The sequence below is a fragment of the Pinus tabuliformis genome, chromosome 7 (genome assembly GCF_031772625.1).
Source record: "Pinus tabuliformis cultivar Carrire ecotype Pingquan chromosome 7, CPIR1, whole genome shotgun sequence".
In the NCBI taxonomy this organism is placed as follows: Eukaryota; Viridiplantae; Streptophyta; class Pinopsida; order Pinales; family Pinaceae; genus Pinus; species Pinus tabuliformis.
In genome coordinates this window covers 1448324351-1448338293 of record NC_142293.1, presented here as the reverse complement: position 1 = coordinate 1448338293, position 13943 = coordinate 1448324351, and positions in this window count along the sequence as shown.

Sequence of the window (13943 nt, the reverse complement as noted above, 5' to 3'; positions counted from 1 at the left end):
TTTAAAATAATGTTTTGTCATTTTTCCCACTATACTATGTACCCTCTATTTGTTCCAAAATGTCTATCAAGAGCAACCCTTTGTGCTGATCGGGTATATGCATAGGCATTATAGACAAAAAATTGGGATCACCTACACTACATCTCAGAAATTTCCACCAATCCCCAACAATAAATTTCAAAGAATCCTTCAGATCTACTCTCCATATCCCAGATAGTCAAAAACTTTAGTTTTCATAAGTTGAGGGAGCCCCCTCTAGTTGGAGAAGACTAGTCTCTCAGCCCAAAGAGGTTTGTCGTTACCTTTGGGTTCCTCTCCTCAACTTGGAGGAATTACGAAGTGCTAACATAGTGGCATATTTGCCGAGGACCGAACGATCACATTTTACTCGGGTGTGAACGACAAGGATCACATCTAATTGTTGACAGTGAACAACAGTTAGATATTAGAAGGCCGAACCTTTTACTTGGCGACTCCAATCAAGCATAACCCAAATTTTAAAGTTCCATTGGTGTCTCCACATTTCAAAATGAATTCAGTTGTGAGGTATGTGCCTATGAATCAAGATAACATTCCAGTATTTCCTAACCACATGCCTTGTGTAGATTGGAAAACTTATTTGCCAAAATTCAGAGACAAAAAAGGAGATGATGTTACTCTTCATTCGGTCAAGTTTCACATGCATGTGCGTAGACTTAAAGGTTCAATTTTATGAAGATTGTCTGATGAAAATGTTCATGGCTACCTCGGAGGAAAAAGCGAGATATTGGTATGAAGGTTTTCCATCTGCTAGTTTTTATTTTCTTAAAGATTTTCATTCAACATTTGTTGAAAAATACAGAGAATCTAATTCTTCATTGTCTTTCGTTGAGAATTGTTGTGAACACTTTGAGGGTTTTGTCAAAAATATGGAAAATACATATGGTGAGGAAGAATTCATGGATGAAGAGATTCTGGAAGCTTTGAATGAGAATCCTTTCCAGTAACAAGAAGAAATAGTGGTTGATCTATTGGATGAAAAGGAAACAAAGCATGATTTAAATAATGAAAATCAAGTTCTATTTTCTAAAATTGATGAAAATTTGCACTAGCCTTGTAAGTCTTTGTATGATCAAAGTGATGAAGATAGTCATTCATTTATTTTTTCACATTGTTGTTTTTCTTGGTTTTTATTTCAAGACTAGGTTTGTGAAGACCAGATGAGGTTTATGTTGAAATTCATGAACAAGGATCTATGGACATTCATCACTCATATGTCTCACCAACTCATCCATTTTCTGAAATGTTATATCAAGAGCAGATTTTTGTAAATCAGAATTTCAAATTGGCATGTGTGGAAGTTTCAGACAATGTAATTATGGCATAAAATAATTATCAAACATTGCAAGCAGATAATGAAGAAGAGCAGGTTGTTCTAGACCCGTGGATGTAGACACTTTTGTTATTCAAGATTTGGTTCCCTCATTTGAAGATTTGAAAGGACATATAAGCCTTGTCTCTCATCTGAATGATAGGAAAGAACAAATTGTTGCATTGCAATTTGAGAAGGATCAACTGAATCAAGGACTTCATGGACCCCAAGATCATTTGGCTGATTTGTTGCAGCCATCAAGGAAAATGTTTGTTCTTACATCTGTGTATTGTAGTCAACAGTTTCAGTGGAAGTTTGGGTTGCCAGTCTTACATTTTTTATTCTTGTTCAAGGCAACTGTGAGTGGCACTCAGTCAAGTAGCCTTCTACTTGACTAGCTACATTGGAAAGAGGTGATTACCTAGTGTACATACTTTCAACATATGCAAGATTCCACTGTACATACCGTGTTACTTTCAATATTTCAAGTGTGGGTGGTTGCCACTCAGATTTGAAGCTCGAGGTGAAGGCCATAAGGTCTCAGTGATCTGCTGCCATAAGTTTAGTCAATCAATAGTTAAATTTTCGATCTTGTAGTCATATTTTTAGTTTTGAGCATTTGATTCCATTTTCCTAATGGATAGGCTACTAGTCTGCGTTTTTGTTCTTGGCACCTCACAGGGATGTTGCCATTCCCATTGGAGCCAATGTTAAGGTCATAAGTTTAATCATCAAATGTTTTTTCCTTATCCTTTAATTTTCAGTTTTGAGCAGTTGAACCTATGACTAGTGCTGCTATCATAGCCTCGAGATTGTTTTCCAACATCTTTGAGTTTCTTGCATTAAAGGTTCATTCAAATTCTGAAAGGGTCTCAGTTAATGGGAGTCATAGTCATGTATGTTTGTATAGTCAAATCATGTTTCCTTTTATTTCACACCTTATTTTCCCCATTTCCCTTACATTTATACCCTTTCATATACAACTTACATCCTACTCCCTTTCCCAACTATCATTCATATTACATTTCTTTCACTCTCATTTCATTTTAAACCCATCCCCCCGTAACACCACCACTTTCCCATACACACACCATGTATGACCCTTATGCATAATACACAACCCCTGATACCTAAGAGACATCATATCCATAATACTTCAATGTTCCCCATACTCCTATGCTCATGCCAAATCAAGTGGAGCGCTCCAAGTCCTCAATACAAATTATTGCGCTACAAGACAAAGAACAAGGGGTAATTCAAATGGTTATGCCGCCTTAATCTTATGCACTATAAATTCACTGCGTTAATCACCAAACATACCATCCAAATAGGAAACCATAGGTCAATCTCCATTTAGTAGTTGGCGAGAAATAATGTCACACTCACTATGGGAATTTTCTACACGAATACTCTGTTTTAGTCACCATTTTGTAGAACAGTTTCCGACCACATGGAGGATAATTTTGGGAAACTGAAAGAGGTTTCTCTCAAGGACAAGCCAAATAAAAATAACATTTTCTATTTTTTTCATAGGTGTAACATATCGAGAGTTTAGTATGCATCTTCACAACTTAGTATTTTGTAATTTGTGAATTTCTTGTTTTAAGTCATTTTTTTGCAGAGCATTTTATGGGAAGTTGGGGAAGAATTTGGAGAAAATGAGAGAGGTTTATCTTCAAAAAAATATCATCTACAATAAAATCCTTTAGTTTTTACACATGTATTACTTTTTGGGAGATATTCCCAAAACATTGGCCCGTTGTACAGACGCTACGTAGTTGCTGCACATAGGTCTTCACAAGTTTTTGGAGGGTGCCAACTATCAGAGACTGAGTGGAATGAGTTGGGATCTAGGTTATACAACCATTCATCAGCCATATGTCACCTTTGCGAGGAAAACATGGAAACACAAATCCAGTAGTTTGTTGCTTTTACTTCTTTTTTTTCAAAAAAGACATGATTCGAGGATATGTATAATTGTTACAAGTTTAGATGCTTTGTAATAGGATAAGGTGATATTGAGCATGATGTTTTTTGTTTTTTGTTTGTTTGTTTGTTTTTTTTTTTTTTAAGAAAAAGGATTGTAAACAACATCAGGTTTCCTCTTTTTAGTTTGGTTTGATACACTTCATGGATCGAGGGTGCACTACATCCAGACAAATTTTGATTTCCTATTGTATGTCTATTTAAGATGGAAAAAATGGAATGAAAACCGGTTGGAAATTATTGGTATCGACTTTGAGTCTCTAGTGTAGTTTTTGGTGATTTTATTTTAATGAAAGAAAGGCTCAAATGCATAGTTTTTCCCAGTAATCATTGCAAAGGATACTGTGGTATGACATTTTGGATATGTGTTTTCCTGTGTGTCTTTTATGTTGAAATTCTTCTTTAAAATTGGAGATAGAACTCAGTAATTCTAGAATTCAATTAAATTTTCTTTAGTGTTCACCGTATTCTTGTGTTTAAATTGCAAATGGAGCATGTTGCCTCCTTATTCATCATATGTTTCTCTTAAATATTGTCTCATGATTATATGTTGAATCAATTTCTCATTGTTTTCCTACATTTTTAAAATAATGTTTTTCCATTTTTCCCACTATACTACATACTCTCTATTTGTTCCAAAATGTGAATCAAGAGAAGCCATTTTTGCTGACTGGGTATATGCATAGCCATTATAGACAAAAAATTGAGATCACCTACACTATATCTCAGAAATTTCCACCAATCCCCAATAAGATATTCCAAAGAATCCTTTAGATCTGGTCTCTGTATGCCAGATAGTTGAAATATTTAGTTTTCATAAGTTGAGGGAGCCCCCTCTGATTGAAGAAGATCATTCTCTCAACCCAAATAGGTTTGTGGTTACCTTTGGGTTCCTCTACTCAGCCTGGAGGAACTATGGAGTGATAAAAATTAGCATTGGAATAGAAGTAATATAAGTGTTGTCATTTCTCTACACTATAACTATTACTTGTTTCATGGTTGTATATGCTTAGCATTGGTTTCCAACTCTTTCAAGAAAACTAACATATTTGTTGTGGTAAGTTGATTCAATTTTTCATAAGATATTATCTAATAAACTCACTCTCTTAAGCACATAGATCTAAGCGTTTATTGAATATTAGTAGCATCTAATTCACATCATTGCCTCTCTAAAGTCTAATTATTCCAATTAGCATAAGGACTTTGGTAAATAAGTGCTCTTATGTGATTATTCTTGTTTCATAGCTAATATCCATTTGTGGATGATAAATACACATTGACATTAAGATCCTAAGTGTTCTAATCTAATTGAGCATATATTATTGACATTTATGTCTTAGAAATACCTTGGAAGCTTTTATTTGTAGCGAGAACATTGAAAATCTTGTGGTAATAATCATTGGTATATTGTTAAGTACTGGTTAAATTTTTCTAAGTGTTTCAATCACCATTAAATAAGTTATTACGAGATTTTGGAACATCCCGTAACTGTTGAATAATTGTATTGACATTTTGTATTGGAAATCATTGGCTAATTGTTAATTAGATAAGTTCTCTAAGTTTCCTTGATTTCTATCATTATTTAACATCTTGTGGAAGATAATTTTGTCTTGAGCACTTGGATAATTATTGTGTGAATATGTCATGTTTATTGTTGGAACTTGTATCATTAAGCACTTTGTCTTGATTAAGATTGTCTTTCAATATATTGTGAAGTACTCTTGTCATAAAGCCAATCATAACTAAAGTACTTAAAAAATTAAACAATCTGAACTCAAGAATCACTCATATTAGACTTGAGCACTTGGATAGTTATTGTGTGAATATCTCTTGTTTATTGTTGGCACTTCTATCATTAAGCACTTTGTCTTGATTAATATTTCCTTTCAATATATTGTTAAGTACTCTTGTCATAAAGCTAATCATAACTAAAGTACTTAAAACATTAAACAATCTGAACTCAAGACTCACTCATAATCCTTGCATATCATTCTAAGCTAGTATTGCACCTAATAATTTACCTCCAAGCATAAGCTTAGTTGATAGAATTTTAGGGCCACCCTTTCTCAATTTAACTTGAAGGATTTAGCACCTCTTTAATGGTTAACATGGTGACCTTGCAATTGTTAAAGCCATAATCTTTGCAATGCCTGAGGCATCATGTGCTTGGAACACAGGGGGAGGTATCATTAATCAAGCCTCTGTTTGTTTTCCGTTGGTTTCCATCCCACAACCTAATCTAGATACTATTTCTAAAATAGTTAAGAGGAATGTTATATTTAGAATAGGCATCTAATTTAAAATCAACCAAGATTCTGCATTTCACCCAACTTGTAGGATAAACACTTCATCTAGGATAGTCAAGCATCTAAGTAGTAGTTGTTCATCCAGTTACTTGGTCTTTAATTGATCTAAAATTAATTAGTTGACTCCATAAGGCACTAGTCTCATTGATAATTAAATCTAATCCTTTGAAACTTGCTAAAAACAACCAAGTGGCTAGGTCATTCAATTGTGTCTCCTAGATTCGATGGTTTCCAACTTGTCATTAATTTCCATCTTCCATGGGGACTACCCCCTCATAAAATATTGTTTGGATACATTTAAAACAGAGTGGGAGGCGGTCAGAGTAACAACCCCTCCATTGAGTCGTTGTTACACAGTACATGTATAATATGAGTGACAACACATCACAGATTTTAAAATCTCTGTAAAAAAATCTATGATCATGAAGACTGCAATCACATATTAGTTTTTCATGAGATAAACACATTGAAAATAATACCGCCTATTTGCAAAGAATATAAATTCTTTCTAACCACAACAATAAACCAATTAACAACTACCAGATCTACATTTGCAGTTGGAACTGTTGGACACCTAATCCTCTATGGGTTAGTGTGGAAGCCGAATAGACAAACGAAGTCCAAGAGACCTTGGGATGTGGAACCCAACGGTCAAACAATGTACTATAAATGTATATGTTTTGTTAATAAAAAATGTACTCTCATGTTTTATCTTTTAGATTCTATTGCTGCCCATGTGTGTGTTTAACATGGTAACAAAGCAGGCGATCTCCTACCCTGCTCCAGTATGAGCCACTTGTTTTCTGTGGCCTTTCTTACATGCTAGTCCTGTACCTCTTCCTCATATGCAAAGTCGCATGTCTTATATATTTGCTTTGTAACTTCTGTACATTCATATAACTGTTAGTTCTGCAATTCTGGATGTAATGTACATTCCAACAATCTGAAAATAGAGGCATGGGTATTTTAAGAGTCTGTAAACTCTGCATAACTTGCCTGCCATTCTTAGTCTAACACTCATCCTATCGCTTCCCCCACCGGTTGCCATACCAGAGTCCATTGGTCACTCTGCGCTAACCATACAAATGATGGCCCATACAATTACTGTCTCGGCTCTACGTTAGCCATCGCTGCTCCTGATATGCATACGCTGCTCCTGCGCTCTCAGTTTCTCATGCCCTGTCAGAACCTTGCTATTCTAAGCCCATTATCGGAGTCACTGTATTGTTCTCTGCGATGACCAGTCGGTTTCTCAGCTTTCTCGGCGTATCTTATCTCTGCTTCAGAAAGAGGTTGTGACTCTTTGCTAGCTACTATATCAGATTGTTTTAAGTATTCTATCACTGAAATCGTATGATCATAAATAAAAAAAGTTCGAACAGACAAGTCCACTACCAATGCCAAACCGTCAGCTGTGGGTCTCAGACTTTGATAAAATCCTTCACCTGCAATGTCTCCACTACCCACTTTCATATTTGGTTCTAGTGGGTAAAGGCTTCTGTCCAGCAAAAGTATATATTCATTGGGGTGCTCTCTAATCACAATTTCCAAACTGTGCAAAAAGTATTGGAATTCCTTGAAATTCATGCCATGCCGATTTCGGATATCTAAGAAATTACACAAAGATTTTCCATCCTTGTTGTGCATATATTGGACGGTGACATTGTGTTGAATGGGGATGGAACTACTGATGCTAGCCAATCAAGAATTCTAAATATTAATCTGTGGAAAACAAGACACTGTGTGGATAGCTTTTAGGATAGAGTTACATGTGCAGCGTAGCTGGAGTGCTCTTGGTTCTGTGGGCTGAGTGGCGCTATTGGGTTTTGTTTCCTGTTTTCGCCCATTTCGTTGTTGCGTGAAGTTTACATCACCCATCAAATCTTGTCCAATCTTTTATATTGAAAATTCGTTTTTCCAAAAGCGATGAAGTGAATGAATACTAATTGACTTCAGAAGTAAAGTTGAGAATATGGAAGTTAAATCCCAAACACATGACCTCTTGCAATACTGAATCGACACCGACGATGCGTGCAAACAAAAATGAGGTGATCGTGTAATATATATACGGTTTTTGGAGTCCGATTATGGTAAATACTTATTTTAGGTGCTTATTATATGTTGGACATTTTATTTTTGTGCCATGAACTGTCTTTACATCTATCCTAAACTGTGAATGTGTTAATCCTTTTGGTGAGTACGCTAGTCTAGTATGCTGATTTGATATGCGTAAGAATGTGTTGGTGTGTTCTGCTGGCATGGTGCATGTGAGGCATTTAAACTAAACGCTGGTTGAAGCTATACATTAAAGGGAGCCCCATACATGTTGAATTCCTTTTATTATATGTTATTATTGTATGGTCTATACATTGTGACGAGAATGTACACGTTGAATTCTCTTTATGAAGTGCATATGTATGGTATATGATGACATTGCCATGATATACAATATATGATGAGTAGTGGCTTATATGCTCAGATTGAAGGTAGAAAGTTGAAAATTAAAAGTAGTATTTTATGGAGAGTTCAATCATTTCCTACCTTAAGAAATTAAGAACTATTACACGTTGATTGTAATAGTGGTGCACTTGTTATGGCTCTAATTGGTGGAGTATTAGAGTTTTTGAAAACTCTTATACAATCTACTGTTGATTTGGTTTCAATAAATTTTATATGTGCATTGAAGACAAATTTATGTCAGTAGAAGAGTCACAGTTGTAGGAGTGGTTCTGAGTTTGAACAAATTTATGCCATTCAAAGAATGAAGTTAGCAAATAAAAGGATTTTCTAGTAAGAACACATACTGGTATTTTGGCATTTTTGTTTGCAACAGGTGTTGAGATATAAAAGTTTTCAACAAGAACCAGTCTGCATTGTCTAGTTTGTTGGCTCCTTGCAAATTTTGGGAAAGAAAGAATTATAGTGTTGCATGAATACTTAAGCTGCTTCCTGGTATGCTTCAAGACATTACAGAAGGCTTAAAGTTTGTATACTTGGAGTATTTTCAATTAACATAATTTTGTGGTGCTTTTGTGTCATGCGAAATACAAGCAACCTATAGATTTGGAGGTCGAAGGGATACAAACACAATCTACATATATATGCATTGATTCCTTGTTACTTCGATTGCTACATAAGAGTTTGGTGGGCTGTATAAAGGCAGTGATTTTTTTGAAAAATAAAAGTAGTCTTTTGTGGAGGAAAGTTTATTCGGTTGTATTGTCAGAACATAGTAAAATCTTATTTTTATGTAATGGATTGTAATTGGTGATTGCTGGCTGCACATTAAGCATTTGCTACACATTTATAAAGGATATTGTTGTATACTGTGAGTGGGTATTACTTTTCTGCATTGAGTAGTAGTTGTGATCAGTTTTTAAGGTGTAATTTTGACATTGAAGAAAAAAAATGGCCAGAATCAATGAAGTATTAGAGTTTCTCAAAACTTTGATATTGTCTACTACTCATGACACATTAAAATTCAGCAAAGTTTCTCTCACAGACATTCAGGTCTGTCTACAAAATGCACAAGAGAAAATTGATTTTTTGCAGCTTGAATCTCAGCTACAACAAGAAGAATTAAAATAGAGGAGTCATTCTAAACCTGTTTCTATTCAGAAGATTGAAACAAACTCCCATAAAGCAGCAGCTATACATGCAGATGCAGAAGTTCAGTTTGCACTTCCCAAGCCCATTATCAGACCTTGGGAACAGCTTGTCCACAACAAGCACAGAACCGGTCTTGGATATGACAAGGACGTGTCCTTTCATATTCTAGACTACTCCAAGCCAATTCAGTTTCAAAGTGCTAGATTCATTCATGATAATTCACCTTCAGCTGTTCTAGATTCTACCCCTCTTCCACAGCAACAACAACATATTGTGAAATGCCAACACTGTGACCAAGTTGGCCATCTGAAAGATCATTGTTTTGATCTTCATCCATGTAAACATTGTCATAAAACCACCCATTCTTCACACAGATGCTTTAGAAACAAACCTACTGCAAGAACAAAGATTCATCTTGGATGGATCACTTCTTGGAAATGGGCATCAACAGCCAAGAAGATATTCCAATCACATGTCAGAACTTGTTCTAGAGTATTTAATAGTCTTGCAGCTGAGTTTTCTCCATCATCTCACCTTGTATCTAACAGGGGGGAAATGATGGTCATCTACAAGCTTCAAAGTCACATCAAGCGAGCCTGAGCCACAACCTGCTGCACTAGATTCAGAGTTGTAGCCATAGACAAAGATGCCCCTGAGCATGCCTTTAGTTGGTAATCTGGGACACTTCCTCTAGCAGAAGACTTCAACTTCTTGCCAGTTTTAGAAGAATTCCAAGAATAGAATTGGGGACACTTCCTCTAGCAGAAGACTTCAGCTTCTTGCCAGTTTTGGAAGAGTTCCACGAATTGCATTAAGCATTCCAGAGTTGTTGGTCATCCTTAAACCATCACAGGTTGAGACTTCCCTTTTTAGGTTGAAGTTCTCCCTTTTATGCGAGGTGAGACCTCCCTTTATTGGTTGAAGGTTTCCCTCTTCAAAACATCAGGAGCACTTCCTCTAGCAAAAGACTTGAGCTTCATGTCAGACTTGGAAGAGTTCCAGGAATTGCACTAAGTGTTCCAGTGTTGGTAGTCATCCTTAAACCACCGCCCTTTATACCAACATTTTAGAGAGCACATTCAGCCTAGTGCTGCCATGCATTTTTTGCAAATTTTGTATTACAGCTCTCTTCTTGGACTCATACATAACCCTTCGGATTAAGGGGGGGGGGGATGTTGGACACCTAATCCTCTATGGCTTAGTGTGGAAGCCGAATAGACAAAAAAAGTCCAAGGGACCTTGGGATGTGGAACTGAACGGTCAAACCATGTACTATAAATGTATATGTTATGTTAATAAAAAATGTACTCTCATGTTTTATCTTTTAGATTCTGTTGCTGCCCATGTGTGTGTTTAATAGGAACAATTGTTGCAATTGTAACATCAGGTATGCAATATGCATTAGAGATCAAATATGAGAAGAAGATAAGAAGTTAGAAGAAGATAAATCAACAATATATTCAAACTCAATCATACATACTTCTATGCATTTACAAAAATAAGTTTTAGACCGCTTATTGTTAACACTAACTTTTTTTTAATTGCAAGTTTACTTGTTCTCTACCTTCTTGTCCTCCTCCATTTTAATATAGCAACAATTATCCAGAAAACATACACCATTCGTGATATTTTGAAATTTTGTTAAAGGAAAAAAAGAACAAAACAAATCATTGCACACCTGCAAATCAACATTCATAACCACCGCGAAGTCAAAGAAAGTTTTAATATAGCAACAATTCCAAAAAATAAACACCATTAGTGTTATTTTCAAATCTTGTTAAAGGAAGAGAAGAACAAAACAAATCATTTTGAAATATTGTCAAAGGAAGAGAATAACAAAACAAATCATTGCACACCTGTAAATCAACATTCATAATCACTGGGAAGTCAAAGCAAACACTCATTGAATTGCACACCTGAAAATGAACATTCATAACCATAAAAAAGTCAAAGCCAACACTCATTGAATTAAACAAATTGATTAATTTCACCCAAAAAAAAAGTAGTTCCACAAAATACAGATTCTGATTCTTTTATGGCACCCTATATTACAACATTTAAAGAAAGCACTCATTAACTTAATCAAATTGATTACTTTGACCCAAAAAAAGGCAGTTTCACAAAATATAGATTCTTTTTTATAGCATACTATATTACAACATTTAAAGCAAACACTCATTAACTTAATCAAATTGATTGCTTTGACAAAAAAAAAGCAGTTTCACAAAATATAGAATCTATTCAATATTTGATTTGTTTTCTAACATACTATATTGCACAAAATATAGATTCTATTCAATATTTGATGTGTTTATAACATACTATATTGCAATATTTAAGAATTTAATTACATTGAAATGTGAACCAAACTAGTTTAAGGGAATGCTGACCATATCGCACATCCATGTTGATCCATTTATTAGAAGACATGTTTGACATTATTATAATCTATGTGACTTTGTTATTGCAACTTTGTCCATCCTCCATATTATCCTTCACGAATATGATGTATGCAAAGTATTTAAAAGACATGTTCAACATCATATTATCCTTCAAAAATATGATGTAGGAACAAAGTATTTAAAAGACATGTTCGACATTATCTATAATGTATGTGACTTCCATATACAAGGCACTTTCACACTAAAGTTTGCAAATGTCATATTATACAAACAATGATGAACAATTTGTGCATCCAAGGTATTTCATGTCTTTGAATCGTTTTTACACCTATAGTTAATATTTTATATGCAAAGTATCTTGTAAATATTCTACTCCCGTACTAAGTTAATCGATTTATTTGGTGGTTAATTTTTTTTGGGAAGAAATACCTCTATATCAATAATTGAATTTCACGTTTATTGTTTTTTTATTTAATTAAAAAGATTTAATTTTAATTTATTTTTAACAAAATTTGTTATTCGTTAATATAAGGAATGCAATTTATTTTTTGGTTTAAGTAAATAAATTTAACAATTTCCTTTAGTGATTTATTTAAATATTTAATTAAACAATCTAACAATTTTCTAAGTTATTTATTTGAATATAATTTTTGTTCTTGGAAATGGAATTTATTTGAATATAATTTTTAACATTTTTTTTGTTTAATTAAATAAATTTAACAATTTTCTTAATTATTTTTTTGAAAATACTTTTTGTTATTGGAAATGGAAATTGTTGCTTCACAACTTTCTTTGTTTAATGATCCAATAAAACAATACAACATCCCTTGTTTAATGATCCAATTAGACAATGCCACAATCCTATATGTCCTAAATTGCATATTTTACATTATTATATTTAGTTAAAAGAACATCATATAACTCTTGTTAATGCATTATTAAAAAAAAGTGGTATTTTAATAAAAGTGGTTTATGTAAATATATTAGTTAAACTAAATGACTTCATTTTGATCAAAATCTATGCATGATATGCTCAACTAGTGCAAACTAGTGTGCACATAACCACAATGTGAAGCAGTGCTAATGGTTGTGGTGTCCTCAACTTATCTAATCTGTAGGCATGTGTTAGGGAAATTGGCATATGAACAAGGCAAAGGGAAATGCCCCAATTCTTTAATGTAATCCTACCCCTTTGCCCTTCTTCTTTGTGCAAAGAGGCAACACCACCATTCAAACCATTCTTAAACTAGTTTAATTGGTGCAGACAAAGGAGTTTGGTTAAAGTAAGAAACCTATATCAGGGCACAAACTTTTTATGTAGTTTGGTTACTTTTTGGTTAGAGTAAGGAGGGATACAAGGCAATAAGTCCCTGCATAAGTAGTTGACTCGCAGTCCAAGCTAAATCATGGTAGGGCTCTGTGGATTATGAATGCCTGTCCTAATAAACCCACACTAACGGTGATTTGAACTCCAAAAGCTGAGTTTGGTTAAGGTAAGAAACATATATAAGGTCACGAACTTTTTATGTAGTTTGGTTATTATTTGGTTAGAGTAAGGAGGGCTACAAGGTAGCACGTCCCTGCCTAAGTAGTTGACTTGCAGTCCAGGCTAACTCCTGGTAGGGCTCCATGGATTATGAATGCCCGTCCTAATAAAATCACACTAATGTGATTTGAACTCCAAAAGCTATTTGAAGTCTGGTTTCCATTTTAAGTGAAAAAATTAATAACACGAAGTAACTCTGGTTTTAGAAGAGTAAACATTATATTCATTGATTGTGCCTTTCTTCTGGGCGAGCTTGTTCCAAATAATTATTCTAACACTCCCATTATCAGTATAGAAAAAATATTACATGGAGACCCAAACGCTTCTAGTCCCATTGTTATTAGTGCATTGGCTGATGAAATTAGTAATGAAAAGATACAAGTTATAATTATTTCATTCAACACAAGGCCCATAAACAACCCATGAAAAATAAAATTACCATAACAAAATGCAAGACTACAATTGCACTAAGGGAATTTTGTCCCTTTTGTAAAAAGTTTGACTTGTGTGAATCTTAAGGACATACTTAATGTTAACCAAATTGAAAGTGAGTGGCACTTCTAAGTTGCCCTAGGTTCGCATCTCTATGGTTGGACTTTATTATTTTGCAAATGTATGCCTAAAAGGTAACAAGCTTGATTGTAATCAATCAAAGCTTAACTGTTACAACTAGACCAAGTGGTTTTCACATTAGTATTTTGCAAGTGTATGCCTAAAAGGTAATAGGATTGATTGTAATCAAT